Source organism: Prionailurus bengalensis, chromosome X, assembly GCF_016509475.1.
Source record: "Prionailurus bengalensis isolate Pbe53 chromosome X, Fcat_Pben_1.1_paternal_pri, whole genome shotgun sequence".
In the NCBI taxonomy this organism is placed as follows: domain Eukaryota; kingdom Metazoa; phylum Chordata; class Mammalia; order Carnivora; family Felidae; genus Prionailurus; species Prionailurus bengalensis.
In genome coordinates this window covers 88,184,710-88,201,179 of record NC_057361.1, presented here as the reverse complement: position 1 = coordinate 88,201,179, position 16,470 = coordinate 88,184,710, and the positions used below count along the sequence as shown (strand labels likewise).

At 36.9% G+C, this 16,470-nt stretch overlaps 1 protein-coding gene across 2 annotated transcripts in view; it reads left to right on the top strand.

The window, feature by feature from the left end:
• Positions 1–16,470, top strand: part of NUP62CL (nucleoporin 62 C-terminal like) — an 86,801-nt gene that overhangs the window by 16,783 nt on the left and 53,548 nt on the right. The gene's annotated exons all lie outside the window — the stretch shown is intronic.

Here is a 16,470-nt window from a genome sequence, read left to right as displayed (position 1 = left end):
CTGAATTTATGAATTTATTCACTCTCTCTCTCTCACACACACACATAAATGCAATTACTCAATAAATAATTCAAAAAGAAGTCATCCTTGTTAGTAATTAAAGAAATGTAAATCGAGATAATGGTAATATTATTTCCACTGTTAAGCTACCAAATTAAAAAAACAAACACACAAAAAGGATAATAGCCAACATACGTAACACTGCAGAGAAATGCAGATTTTCATAAAAACAACAGTGAAACTAGTTTGTGTGTTTGTTTTTTTAATTTGGTAGCTTAACAGTGGAAATAATATTACCATTATCTTGATTTACATTTCTTTAATTACTAACAAGGATGACTTCTTTTTGAATTATTTATTGAGTAATTGCATTTATGTGTGTGTGTGTGAGAGAGAGAGGGAATAAATTCATTGTACCTTTTCCTCAGTTTTCTAATATGGTATTTATCTTTCTTGTTGATAATGTAGTTGTGGTATCTTAACCCTTTGATATTTGTGTAAGAAGTATTTCTCCCAATTTGTTTACATTTTTTTCTTAGTGTTTTATAAATATTAAAAGATTTTATTTCTTTAAATTAAGTGTTTTATTTTGCCATAATTGTAGATTCTCATGCAGTTGTAAGGAGTCATAGAGATTCCACATACCCTTTGTCCATTTTCTCCTAGTGGTAACATCTTGCATAGCTATCATACATTATCACAACCAGGATGTTGATACTGACAGTCAAGGTATGGACTAGTCCTGTCACCACAAGGATCCTTCATTTTGCCATTTCAAAGCAACCGTTGCTATAATTTTGTCATTTCAAAAATTCTGTATAAATGGGGAATCATACAATGAGATATTTTAGGGATGGCTCTTTTCACCCAGCTTAATTTTCTATAGATGCATCCAGATTGGTGTGTGTATCAGTTATTTTTATTGCTGTATACTATTCCATGATATGGACGTACAGCAGTTTGTGTAACTATTTGCCCAGGGGTGGATATCTGTTATTTCTGCTTTTTGGCTGTAATGAGTAAAGCTGCTCTGAACATTTATGTATAGGGTTTTTGTGTGTGTGAACATAAGTCTTCATTTCTCTTGGCTAAATGCCCAGGAGTACAATCGCTAGATCGTATGGTAGTTGTATATTCAGTCTTATAAGAAAGTGTCAAACTGTTTTCTAGAATGGCCATACCATTTTACATGCCCCTCAGCAAGTATGTGTGATCCAGTTTCTCTGCTCTTCACTATCATTTGGTATTATCACTATTTTTCATTTTAGCTCTTTTCGCAAATAGTGATATTACATTATGGTTTTAATTTCTATTTCCCTAAGGGCTAATGATGTTGAACATCTTTTCCTGTGCTTATTTGTCATATGTATATCCAATCTGTTCATGTCTTTTATAGTCTGATAAAAAAAAAGCATTCAAAAATAGTAATGTATTATATGGGTCCTTTTTACATAGGGCTTTGGGAAATGTCAGTGGATAATAGGGTTTTACAAAAGACAGAAGTGCTATCCAACGGGCATTTTTTTCTCATTGCTAGATTTATACCTGAGTATTTCTCTTTTTTAAAGTGATTGTAAATGGTACTGTATTTTTAATTTCACATTGACTTGTTTATTGCTGGTATGTAGAAATACAATTGATTTCGTATGTTTATCTTATATCCTCTGACCTTGCTGAGCTCACTTATTCTAGGAAGTTTTTTTGTAGATTTCTTAGGATTTTCTACACAGACAAGACAGTCATGTTATCTGAAAATAGGGACAGTTTCATTTCTTCCTTTCCTATCTAGGTTTTTTCCTCTTGCTTTAGTGTAGTAGCTAGAAGTTCTAATATTACATTGGATAAGAGTGATGAGAGCAAGCATCCTTTCTTTTTCCCAATCTTAGGGAGAAACATCTAGTTTCTCATTAAGTATGGTGTTAGCTGTAGTTTTTGGTAGATGCCCTTCCTCAAGTTGAAGATGTTCCCATCTATTCCTATTTTTTTGAGACTTTTACCATAACTGGGTATTGAATTTTGTAAATGCTTTTTCTTCATTAGTTGATACAGTCATGTGGATCACATTGATTTTTCAAATATTATACCAACTTTGCATCCTTGGGATAAATCCCACTTGGTCCTGGTCTATAATCCTTTCATATATTGCTGAATTCTATTTGCTTATATTTTGTTTGATTTTTTCGATTCGTTCATATTCATAAGAGAAAGTGGTGTGCAGTTTTCTTGTTTTGTATCGTCTGTCTGGTTTTGGTTAGGGTATGATACTGGCTTCATAAATTAGGTCAGGAAGTGTTTCTCCTGTTTTGTTTTCTGAAAGAAATTCTTCTTTAAATATTTGGTAGAATTCTCCAGTGAAACCATTTGGACCTGGAGATTTGTTTTTTAGGAGTTTTAAAATTATGAATTCCAAATTATGTATTTCTTATTAGTGATTTGTGGTAGTTTGTGTGTTTTTAGTTGGTCCATTTCTTTGAAATTATCAAATTTGTGGGTATAGTATTATTCTTTTGATGTCCACATGGTGTGTCATGATAAGCTGTTTCACTACTGCTATTGGTAATTTGTATCTTCTCTCTGTTTTCATTTTCAATCTCTTTTTTTTTTTCAACGTTTTTATTTATTTTTGGGACAGAGAGAGACAGAGCATGAACGGGGGAGGGGCAGAGAGAGAGGGAGACACAGAATCGGAAACAGGCTCCAGGCTCCGAGCCATCAGCCCAGAGCCTGATGCGGGGCTCGAACTCATGGACCGTGAGATCGTGACCTGGCTGAAGTCAGACGCTTAACTGACTGCGCCACCCAGGCGCCCCCATTTTCAATCTCTTTTTAAAAAAAGATTATTTATTTATTTTGAGAGAGAGAGCACAAGCAGGGGGAGGAACAGAGAGAGAGAATCCCAGGCAGGCCCCAAGCTGTCAATGCGGAGCCTGATGCAGGATTCAAACTCAAAAACTGTGAGATCATGACCTGAGCTGAAATCAAGAGTCAGATGCTTAATCGACTGAAGTACCCAGGTGCCCCTTTTTTTTTAATCTTAGTAGAGGTTTGTTAATTTTATTGATGTTTCAGGAATCAACTCTGTGTCATTGATTTTTTTTCTATTTTTGTTTTCTATTTCATTGATTTTTGCTCTTTATTATTTTCTTCTGCTTGCTTTGGGTTTATTTTGCTCTTTTAGTAGGTTTTCAGGTGGGAACATGGATGATTGATTAGAAACTTTTCTTCTGATTTTAATTTTTAAAATTGAAATATAATTGACATATTAGTTTCAGGTATACAATATAATGATTCACTCTTTGTATATATCGTGAAATGATCACCACAGTAAGTCTAATTAAATTAACATCCATCACCATACACAGTTATAATTTTTTTTCTTGTGATGAGAACTTTAAAGATTTACTCTCTTAGCAACTTTCAAATATACAATACAGTATTAACTACAGTCACCATGCCGTACATCTTCTTTTCTAATGTGTACATTTACTGCTATAAATTTCCCTGCTAGCACTACTTTAACTACATCCTATGAATTTTGCTAGGGTGTATTTTCATTTTCATTTACTTCGGTGTAATTCTTATTTTTGTTGGGACTTCCTCTTTGGCCCATGAGTTATTTCAGTATGTGTTTAGTTTACAAATGTTTGGAGATTTTCCTGTTGTTTTTCTGTTTTTGATTTCTGGTCCCTTTCCATTGTAGTTGGAGAATATACTATATCATTTTTATTATTTTGAATTAGTTGAAGTTTGTTTTATGGCCCCGTACAAAATCTATCTTGGTAGATGTTCCAGGGGCACTTGAAAAGAATGTGTATTCTGTTTTGTTGGGCGAAGTGTGCTATAAAGGACAATTGGATTTTGATGGTTAATGGTTTTGATGAGTTCTATATCCTTGCTGATTTTATGTCTAGTTGTTCTATCAATTGGTAAGAGAGGCGTGTGTCTTTAACTGGAATAGTGGATTTGTTTATTTCTTCTTTCACTTTTATCAGTTTTTGATTCACATATTTTGAAGCTCTGTTGTTAGTCCATATATATACAATTGCTAAGACTTATTGGGGGATTGGCTCTTTATGTAACATCATTATGTAATTATGCTCTTCTGGTAATTTTTTTCCTTTGAAGTCTACTTTATCTGATAATAATATATACATTTCTACTTATTGTTGTATAGTATCTTTTTTCCATCTTTTTATTCTCAACCTGCCACTATCATTATTTTTGAAGTGAGTTTCTTATAGACAACATACAGGTCGGTCATGGTTTTTTAATACCCTCTGTCAGTCTCACTTTTAATCAGCTTATTTAGACCGTTTACATTTTCCATAATTATTGCTATGTTAGGTCTTAAGTCTGCCATTTTATTTTTTGTTTTGTTTGTATTTTTCATTCTCCTGTTTTCTGTTTCCTGCCTTCCTATTGATTACTTGAACATGTTGTAGAATTCCATTTCAGTTTAAGTATTTTTTTAATGTTTTATTTTATTTTTGAGAGAGAGAGAGAGAACATGAGCAGGGGAGTGGTGGAGAGAGAGGGAGACACAAAATCCAAGGCAGTCTCCAGGCTCTGAGCTGTCAGCACAGAGGCTGACATGGGGCTCGAACTCATGGACCGTGAGATCATGACCTGAGCTGAATTGGGGCACTGAACTAACTGAGCCACCCAGGCGCCCCAACTATAGTATTTTTGAGAGTTCCTCTTTGTATAGATTTTTTAGTGGTTGCTCTAGGTAGTACATATATATGTATAATAGTCTAATTGTTATTTTACCTGTTCAAGGTATAGAAACCTTTCTCCCTGTATGTCCCTTAACCCACCCCTATTTGTAATGTAATTGTCTTAAATTATTCTATCTACATACTTTTAGAACCACATCAGGCCGGGTTATAATTTTTAACCATCAAACATAATTTTTAAAACTTACAACAAACAGGAAAACCAATTGTATTTGCCCATATTTTTGCTCTATTTGTTGTTTCTTCCTTCCTGAAGTTCCAAGATTCCTTCTGTTGTCATTTCCTTTCTGTTTAGAAGACTTCTGTAGCTGTTCATTTAAGGTGGTCTGTTGGCAACAAATTCTCTTGAGTTTTCCTCTCAATATCTTCATTTCCTATTCATTCCTGGAGGATATTTTCACTAGCTGTAGGATTGGATTCTGGGTTGGCAGTTATTTTCTTTCAGCACTTGAAAAATACAGTTATACTTCCCTCTTGCCTCCATGGTTTCTGATGAGAAATCTATCATTTAAATAGGTTTCCCCCTATAAATTAGATGCTGTTTTTCTCTTGCTGCTTTAAAGACTTTTTTTGTCTTTAGTTTTCCGAAGTGTAGTGATTTTATATGTCTTGGTGTAGACTTCTATCATCCTAGCCTCCATTTCACTGGTTCCTGTCTCTGTCTGCTCTCAAATCCTTCCGCTTAAGTTTGTGTTTGTGTTTTGGTTATTGTCTTTTTCAGTTCTCAATTTTCTGTTCAGTTCTTTATATCTTCTATTTATTTGTTGAGGTTTTATTTTCATTTCTTTTTCTTTCTTTCTCTTGGGTAAGGCTATTTTTTCTCATGTTTCAAGTGTGTTTATAATTTCTTGTTGATGCATTTTTATCACGGATGCTTTCAAATCTTTGATCATTAATTCTAATGTTTCTGTCATCTTGCTAATGTCATTTTTCATTCAGTTTGAGACCTTCCTCATTCTTGGTAGGATGGGTGTTTAATTGAAACCTGGACATTTTCATATTATGTTATGAGACACTGAATCTGATTTAAGGCTTTTTTTTTCTTTGCTTTAGCTGGTTTTATTTGACATTGCTCTAACAGGGGAATAGAGGGGTGCTGCTTCGTTACCATAAGGTAGGAGTAAAACTTCATTTTCCCTGTTGGTCTCCATTGCTGCCCAAGGCAGGGGTCTCCTAATTACTGGTGGGCAATGGTGGAACATCCTGCCACGTCACTGTGAGGAGAGGGTTCACAAACTGCTGGCAGAGATGAAGAACCTGGCTCCCTACTTGACCTTCTCTAATACCATTCTGGCACAGCTATTGGGACACCTCATTACAGTCTCACATGGGTAGAAGTTTAGGCTCCTCACTTAGTGTTTGCTAGGATAGGTAGGAAGTAGGGCCACAGTTTTTTATGTGGCGTTTGGTTATACTAGAGTGGTTATTGTCTAAAAGATTTCTGTCTTATTAGTCTGCCCCTTTCCTTGTCTTTCGTCTACAGAGTAGGCTTTTATTGGGGCTTTTATGTGGGGAGTGGGGAGTGGTCTATATCCATTGGTATTTCTGGGCTGCTAGCCTATTCAACTCCAAGCCTGGGAAATACAAGGCAAAAAGAAAACTTGTGGAACTCACCATCATATCATTCCTTGGGTCTCAGGATCCTTTTCTGGTTTGCCTTCTTCTCACCACTTTTTAGGGTCTTCTTATGTTTGTTTTATATATAATATTTAGTTGAATAAGTGGTTTTTACTTGAGTAAGGAAAAGGACCTGCATCCCATTTTCCTGGAAAGGAAGTCCCAAAGAATTTAATTTTTATATTGTCACATCTCTTATTCTTCTGAGTTTCTCTCTCTGGACAAATAGGCCTTTTCCGCCTCAAGATCCTTAAATTTTGTAGTTTTATTACAGTTTATATTTTTAGGAATCTTATTTTTTTCTAAGTGATTAGTGAGTTCAACCATTATACTTCATTAAATAGCCATTCTTTTCCTATTGATTTGAGATGCTGACTTCCACATACAGCAAATTATTATATACGATTAGTTCTGTTTCTGGACTTCCTATTCTGTTCTATTGATTTGCCCTTTATTGTTCTAATATCACCATTTTAGTTATTGTAGCAGGCCCCACTATCTTGTAGCGTAAGTCTACCTTTCCCAATTCTGTTGAAAACATTCTTGGCTATTTTCTATGGCCAACAACTTGTTAAAATAGTTGGCATTTTCTTATGTTTCTTAAATATCAAGGAATTAAGGCTGGTTTGGGTATCCTTATAGCACTGGATGGAGAAAATTATATTGAACCCTTCCTCTAGTCCAGTGGTTCTCAGCTGGAGATGACTTGTCCCCTCTCCTAGGGGATATTTAGCAATGCCTGAAGACATTTTTGGCTGTTGAGACTGGGGAGGTACTACTGGCATCTAGTGGGTAGAGCCCGGGGATGCTGCTTTTGACCTTGATTGACCTTGAAAATAAAAGCCAGTTTTTTTGCTAGCAAAATGGGTTTGTTTGAATAGAGGAGGAATTGCAATTTGGGACAAGCAAGCTACAGCAAAACCATAGGCAAGTCTGGAGAACAAAGGAGAAAAAAGCTGTTTTAGAGAAAAGGGGGGAGTTGGGAGGGACTGTTGTAAACAAGAAGTCCACTGGAGTAAATTGGGTGTTTGAAGTGTAGTGGCTTTTCTTTGGCTGTGTTGTGACAGTCTCTCATTGGCTGGGCTGTTGCCAAGCAAGGAGAAGATCTTCCTTCTGCTGGCTTAGTAAAACAGTCTTTTTCCTATTGGGCCTGCAAAGGGCTGCAAGTGGTATGGTGTGAGAGCTCCCTCTTCTGGCCTCCTAACCCCATTTTAAATGAAGTTTCCTGGGGCGCCTGGGTGGCGCAGTCGGTTAAGTGTCCGACTTCAGCCAGGTCACGATCTTGCGGTCCGTGAGTTCGAGCCCCGCGTCAGGCTCTGGGCTGATGGCTCAGAGCCTGGAACCTGTTTCCGATTCTGTGTCTCCCTCTCTCTCTGCCCCTCCCCCGTTCATGCTCTGTCTCTCTCTGTCCCAAAAATAAAATAAACGTTGAAAAAAAAAATTAAAAAAAAAAATTAAATGAAGTTTCCTTTATTCAGAGTCACACTGCAAAATATCCTGCAGTGCACATAAAAGAAAATCTCGTGTCCCCTACACTCAACACTTCTGACACCAAATATGGGGGGGGTGGGGTTCTTCCCACACCAACGAATTCTCCAACTCTCTGGACACCAGCTGGGTTCCCTACATTCAGTTATGATCCTCATTACCTGGAGTTACCACAGACCAAATATTTCAAGGGCTTAGTCCCACGGAACTGACCACTACTTCAGATACCAATTGTGAGTCCTAGGTTGTCACGTGTACTTCTGACCTACTGCCCAGAAGTTGGGGATTCCCATGACTCCCTCCTTGGGTTGATAATTTGCTAGAACAGCTCACAGAACACTGGAAAACACTTTACTTACAGCTACTGGTTTATTATAAATGATACAACATAGGAAATAGGGAAAGGTATGGGGGGGGAGGCCCAGATCTTCCTTGTCTTCTCCAGGTGTTGTCACCCTTTTAGCAACCTCCATGTGTTCACTAACTTGGAATATCTCCATACCCCTTCATTTAGGGTTTCAATGGAGGTTCTATTATGTAGGCGTGATTGATTCAATCATCAGCCAATGATGATTGAACTCCATCTTCAGCCCCTCCCATTTCCAGAGATGAGAAGGTGGCGTAAAAGTAAAAGTTCTAACGCTGCAGTCGGTTGGTTTCTCTGGCAACCAGCTGCTCATCATTAAGGGCTCTTTAAAGTTCACCTCATTAAGGGGCACCTGGGTGGTTCAGTTGATTTAGCATCTGACTTCAACTCAGGTCATGATCTCAGAGTTCGTGGGTCTGAGCCCAGCGTCGGGCTCTGTGCTGACAACTCAGAGCCTGGATCCTCCTTCCGATTCTGTGCCTCCCTCTCTTTCTGCTCCTCCTCCACTCACACTTCGTCTCTCTCAAAAATAAATAAACATTAAAAGATAAAAATAAAGTTCACCTCATTAATGTAGATCAAGTGTAGTTGTATAGGCCTGGTAATAAATAACCAGGGGGTCCTTTCACCTATATTACTTCTGGAGCTATTTCATGAACTGGGGACAAAAACCAAATATTATAACGAAAGATGTTTCTATGACTTTTATCACTTAGGAAATTACAAGGGTTTTAGGATCTGTCCAGGAAAGGGGACACAGACCAAATGTACATTTCTTTTTTTAAAAAAATGTTTATTTAATTTATTTTGAGAGAGCACGTGAGCGGGGATAGGGGTGGGGGATGCAGCGCAGAGAGAGGAGAATCCCAAGCAGGCTCAGCGCTGTCAGCACAGAGCCTGATGCAGGGCTCCAACCAACAGATCATGACCTGACCTGAAATCGAGAGTTGGATGCTCAACCAACAGAGCCACCCAGGCACCTCTGTACATTTCTTATTATATCTCAGCATGGGCTAGTCTTCCACAGTGAAGAATTACCTGGCCCCAAATGTCAGTGATGCCACATTGAAAAACCCTGATCTAGTTCTATGATTAGGAAAATAAGACTGTCTTAAATCCTTTTTTATTTAAGAGTAGGACTCCTATAACTTAAAAGCAAATCATATTAGACAGTATTTTCTTCCTTAGTTACCTCTGGGTATGTGATTTAAGGTCAGGCCCTGAAATTATGCCAGTGCCTGAGACAAAAGATTAGGATTTTTAAATATTGGCATATATCAAGTGCAATTTAAATTAGTACTAGTGAAGAAGTTTCAGTAATATGGCCAGGTGTAAATACAAAACTCAATAGTGTTCCCATGTTTAAGCAATAGTAGTTGGGAAATACATTTAATGGGAAAAGGTCCCATTAACAATTTCAACCAAAAATTCAAAATGTCCAGCAATAAACATTTGAAATGTGCATGACCTATTTGAAGATAACTCCAAAATTCTACTGAGGAATATAATAGAAGACATGAGTAAGTGAAGAGACCCACTGAATGCACGGACTCGATATATAAAAATGTCATGTATCTCCAAATTAACCTACACATTTAATGTAATTCTTATAAAACCACAATGGGAATTGTTAAAAAACAAAACTCAACCGAGTAAAATTTGAAGAGGTAATTGGCATTTTAAGCGATTCATGAATTGGGCAACATCCCATCTAGCAAGTAGAGAGATTTTTCAAGAAATTATACAAAATGGAAGGTTTTTATGGGAAGGAGGGTGGGGCAAGAAGTTATTAGCAAAAGAAAAGAAAGGATTGTTTCTGGCTGCGTGTCTTTTGGCTGCAAGGGAACAGCAGGGTTTTTTTGTTTGCTTGTTTGTTTTATCATGCAGATTACCTCCCTAGTACTGATCAGGAAATTTCAGATTGATTTTTAAAAGGTCACCTTTCTGGAATAGGTTGAAACTATAATGATGTGGTTTCCTGTGGTGGGGGACAAATGACTCCCAAATTGGGCTTTTTTAAAATAGAAATTTGGAGAGAGGGAAAGGAAAGAGGGACTTGACTAGAGTCTAAAGTTTAAATGGGGGAATAAATGCATGAGACTAGTCAAGTCTTTTGTTTTTTAAGGAAAAGTAATGATGGAGTACGTGTAGGAAAATACATGAAAATGTATGTTAAGTTTATTCTCTTCCTGTAAATTTAAAACATTGTGTAATATAAAAGCACATGACTTCTAGTGCTATAATTGAAATTTTCTTGTGGAACAGTGATAGAAAAATTAGTGAAAAATTTTAAAGTATAGAAATAAATCTGGGTCTATGAAGATGACATTTTCAAATCTGTGGGGAGAGAGGATGGGGTAGTGAGTAAATGAATTGCAGTACCTGACTAGCCAGGTGATTTGGGGGATTTTTTGCCTAAAAAGATTGTTGAAAAGAAAACCACAGGTCCAGAATGGTGTCACTTAGGTTAAGACCCCAAATCAATAAGCCAGGGCTTAATACCTAATCTAACTGCTGTGTCAACCTCCCCCGGAAATATTAAGTCTTAACTGGTCAGTCAGGAATTTTCTGATAAGCACTGATGAGGTTATCTGTCACTTGGGCCCTCTACATCCCCCAAAAGAAGATGAGCTCATCTGCATAATAAGATCCCCTGCTCTTCCCCCTAAAAGAAGGTGATCTTGTATAATTCCCACGAGCTAGATGAGTTACTGCCCGATTCATGAATCATTTAATAAAGTCAGTTAGATCTTCAGATTTACTCTGTTGAATTTTGTTGTTGGTTTTTTTTTAACAAGATCAACCAAAAGAAATACTAGGTGAATTAAAGGTAGAAAATGAAATCATAAACATTTAAAAAATGCAGATAAATATGACAATATGTAAACAGTATTTCTTGGGTTGGGGAAAGGACTTTTATTTATGTATAATTTAAAAATATGTAGTATATTCAGGCAAATGGTTCAAAAAGAAAACTATAAATAGTTGCCCATCTACCCTGTATTACCCCCACCTCCTCTACTCCCTGGATTCAGCTGACCACTGTAATTGTATATATCCTTTCAGAATTTATTCATGGATTTGCTAGCAAATAAAAAAATATATTCTTAGCCCTCTACCTTTATTTTTCCTACATAAATGATAGTATACACAGTGTTCTATGCCTTCCTTTTTAAACTTATAAACTTTATAAACTTACTTTAAACATTTTGGGGATCTTTTCACATCAATCAGTATATGGATAGCTCCCTCAGTATTTTTTTTAAGTTTTATTTATTTATTTTGAGAGAGAGAGAGAGAGAGAGTGCACATGCACGCGTTGGGGAGGGGCAGAGAGAGAGAGAGAGAGAGAGAGAGGGAATCACAAGCAGATTCTGTGCTGTCAGTACAGAGCCTGACGTGGGGCTCAAACTCACAAACCATGAGATCAGGACCTGAGCCTAAACCAAGAAGCAGATGCTTAACTGACTGAGGGTGCTCCTCTCTCAGTATTTTTTGTAGCATCATAGAATTCCATGGTCTAGATGTGCTATAATTTATTTAGTCCCTTGCTGATGGGCATTTAGGTTGTTTCTTCATTTGCTAATACAGTGGATGAAATGGCTATCATTTTACATGTCATTTTACAGGTGTGCAAGTACATCTTTGCAGATAAATTTTGAGAAGAAGTATTATTGGTTCAAAAGATAGATTCATTTGGAATTTTTAAAACATTGGCCACTTGTTGGGGCACCTGGGTGGCTCAGTTGGTTAGGCATCCAACTTCGGCTTGGGTCATGATCTCATGGTTTGTGAGTTTGAGCCCCACGGGGGGCTCTGTGTTGACAGCTCACAGCCTTGAGCCTGCTTCGGGTTCTATGTTTCTCTCTCTCTCTGCTCCTCCCCTGCTTGCACTCTGTCTCTCTGTGTCTCTCAAAAATAAATAAACATTTAAAAAAATTAAAAAAACAAAAACACAAAAAAATTGGCCAGTTGTTTTCCATAGGGGTTATACCAATTTACACTCCCATTAGGAACCTCAGAGGCTGTTTGTCCACAGTGTCCTTAACAGAGTGTATTACTAGGTTTTTTTTTTTTTTTAATTTCTTCCCATCTGTCTGGTGAAATTGTTCTCAATAGTTATAATTTGTGATTTTCTCCTAAAAATGAAGTTGATGGGGCGCCTGGGTGGCTCAGTCGGTTGAGCATCCAGCTTCGGCTCGGGTCATGATCTCACGGTTTGTGAGTTCCTTCAAGCCCAGCGTCGGGCTCTGTGATAACAGCTCAGAGCCTGGAGCCTGTTTCAGATTCTGTGTCTCCCTCTCTCTCTGCTCCTTCCCTGCTCATGCTCTGTCTCTCTCTCTCTCTCTCTCTTTCTCTCAAAAATAAATAAACATTGAAAAAATAAAAAATAAAATAAAAAATAAAAGTGAGGTTGAACACCTTTTATATGTTTAAGAGGGAAAGCCTTTTGAAACATAATATGGAGATATAAACCATAAAGGAAAAAACATGATGGAAATATTTGACTACATAAAAAACAAAAACAAAATCAAGAAACAAATGACAAACTGGGGCTGGGAAATTTTTGCAACACTTGACTAAATAGCCTTGATACACACTTCAATTATAAGACAGTACTCTTAATGAGAAAATGAGTAGATGACATGAATGGGCAATTTCAAATGAGGAAATTAAAGTAGCCATTAAGCTCATAATAAAAATTTAGCCTCACCTGTCGGTAATGAATTATAAATATTAAAACACCTTTGCTGTAAAATTGATCATCTCTTTAAAAGTATACTATATGCGTGCTTCTTCTAAATGAAACATGGGGATTTTCCACAGTACACATTTTAAATAGTCAAAGGTATGTGGTAATGTTCCCAATTCCTCCCCAGCATCTGCCTGTCCTCTTCACCCTCAAAGGCCCTAGATCTTTTGGATAGCAAGATCTTACGCTATATATTGCCACAAGTTGCTCAGCAGTTGGATGTAGGCAACAACAGACTCAAGTACAATTACTTATTGAGTACTTTCTCCTTTTGAAGAGGAAATAGAATGTGTGTAATTGTATATTGGAATCTGGAAAAAGTGAGTTCAGTTCAGCAGAAGCTTTAATTGAGCACTTACTACCATGTGCCATGTACAATGATCTAGAATGAGGATGAAAAAGATAAACTTTGTTTTTGGTTAACCAGTGAATTTCATTTGTGTCTTTATGTACTTAATTTCTTTAGCTTTATTTTTTCTTAATTTTTTTAATGTTTATTATATTTGAGAGAGAGAGAGAGCAAGCAGGGGAGGGGCAGAGAGAGAGAAGCAGTCTCCAGGCTCTGAGCTGCCTGCCAGCACAGAGCCCGATCGATGCAGGGCTCGAACTCACAGACCGCAAGATCATGACCTGAGCTGAAGTCGGCCACTTAACCGACTGAGCCACCAGGCGCCCTAGCTTTATTTTTTTATATACTTTTTTATTTGAAATTTTATTTTATTTATTTTTTATTTGAAATTTTAAAGCAAGAGGCAGGTAATCTGTTTTCTGAAACTATCCCAGACTTCTTTTTTATTATTTTTTCACAGTTTTATTATTATTTAATTCACATGCTGTGTAATTTACCCATTTAAAATGTACAATTGATTACTTTTTCGTATATTTACTGCATTGTGCAGTCATTACCGCAGTTTTAGAATATTTTCATCACCCTTTAAAGAAACTCTATACCCATGAGCAGACACGATCCATTCCTCCCTTCTGCCAGTCCCTGACAACCACTAATCTGCTTTCTGGCTCTAGATTCCCCTATTCTGGACATTTCATACAAAAGGAATCATAAAATATGTGATCTTTTGTGATTAGCTTCTTTTATTCAGCATAAATTTTTAAGGGCTCATCCATGTTTTAGCATATTATCAGTGCTCCTTTTCCTTTTTATGGCCAAATAAAATTCCATTGTATGGATGTACCATATTTTATTCATCCATTCGTCAGTTGATGTTCATTTGTGTTGTTTCCACATTTTGCCAATTATGAAAAATGCTGCTATGAACATTCACATACATGTTTTTGTGTGGATATATGTTTTCATTTCTTTTGTGTAGGTACCTAGGAATGGAATTATTGGGTCATATGGTAAGTCTATGCTTAACACATTGAAGAAGTGTGAGGCAGCTTTCCAGAGTGGCTGTACCATTTTACATTCCCACCAGCATTGTATGAGGTTTCCAATTTCTCCTCATCCTCACTGACACTTGATTTTATCTGACTTTTTGATTTATAGCCATTTTAGTCCATTTGAAGTGGAATCTCATTGTGGTTTTGATTTTCAATTCCCCAATGACTAATGACCGTGAATTTGTTTTCATGTGTTAGATGGCCATTTGGATCAGCAACTTTGTATCTTTCTGACCATTCTTTTGTAGTCACATCTCCCACTGCCCACAGCCTGGAAATAATCTCTATTTTTAAGGATTTATGTCATTAGATTTTGCTTACCTGGATAATCCAGGATAATCTCCCTATCTCAAGGTACTAAACCTTAATCACATCTATAAAGACCTTTTTGTCACGTAAGGTAATATGTCTGTAGGCCCTGGGTATTAGGATGTGGCTATGGTTGGGGACCATTTTTCTGTCTACTACATCATCTTAACAATACTAAATCTTCTGATCCACAAACCTGAGATCTTTCCATTTATTTAGGATGTCTTTAATTTCTTACAATGATGTTTTATCTTTTCCTGGGTATAGATCTTGTACTTCTTTTGTTAGATTTGTTCCTAAGTATTTTTTGAGTGATTATAAGTGGAATTGCATTCTTAATTTCATTTGTGGATTGTTCATTGCTAGTATATAGAATTGGAATTCATTTTTCTTTTTAAAAATTTTTTTAATGTTTATTTATTTTTGAGAGAGAGAGACAGAGTGTTAGTGGGGGAGGGCAGAGAGAGAAGGGAGACACTGAATCTGAAACAGGCTGCAGGCTCTGAGCTGTCTGCAGCATAGAGCCTGACATGGGGCTTGAACTCATGAACCATGAGATCATGACCTGAGCCAAAGTCAGATGCTTAACCGACTGAGCCACCCAGGTGCCCCTGTAATTCATTTTTCTATGTTGATCTTGATTCCTGCAGATTTGCTGAACTTGTTTATTGTTCTAATAGATTTTGTTTGTGGCTCCTTTAGAATTTTCTGTAATCATGATCATGTCACCTGTAAATAGATATAGGTCTATTTCTTTTTTTTTTTTTTTGATCTGGATGCCATTTATTTTGTTTTCTTGCCTAATTGTCCTGACTAGAACTTCCAATGTATTGTTGGTAAGAGCAGACATCCTTAGTTTGTTCTTCATGATAGTGGGAAAGTATGCAGTCTTTCACCATTAAATATGATATTAGCTGTGGGTTTTTCATGAATGCTCTTTATCATGTTAAAGAAATTCCCTTCTCTTCCTAGTTTGTTGAACCTTTTCATCATGAAGCTGTGTTCGATTTTCTCAAATGCTTTTTCTGCTTCTATTGAGAGGATCCTTTTTTTATAGCATAATTGAAGTATAATTCACATATCTTAAAATTCACCCTTTTAAAGTATTCAATTCAACGTTTCTAAAATATATTCATTGAGTGTGCAACCATTACCACTATGTAATTCCAGAATATTTTCATCACCCCAAAACAAACCGGGTACCCATTAGCAGTCAGACCTTATTACCCCCTCCTCCCAGCTCTTGGCATCCACTAGTCTACTTTCTCTCTATGGATTTGCCTATTCTGGACATTTCATATAAATGGAATCATACATTATGTGGCCTTTTGTGTCTGGCTCCTTTCACTTAGGTTACTATTTTCAAGATTCATCCAAGGTGTAGCATGTATGAGTATTAATTCTTCTGATCTCAGGAGGAGGCCTCTTCAACCTTCTCTTTCCCTAGTTACCTCTGGTAAACTAACTAGTCTACAGCCTAAATCTTGGTCTCATGAAAGTACTTGCTTCCTCTTAATTAATTTTTTTTTTTTGAGAGAGAATCTTTTGGCTTGAATTTCCTCACATTCTTTTTCAAATAAAGTCAATTCTTTTGGGGATAGCTTGGGAACTCTCTTTTTATGGGCCGCCTTTACCCTTGGGCAAAATCTTTGAAACATTGCTTTGGGCGCTGTGCAGTGACAGTTTTCTCTGATCTTGCTTATCTCTTCAGGTGTGGAAGCTCAGCCCTACAAGTGAGCTGGGGCAAAGCAGTCAGGGTAAGGGTGATGGGGCTCCAGTATTCTCAACTTGACGTGCCT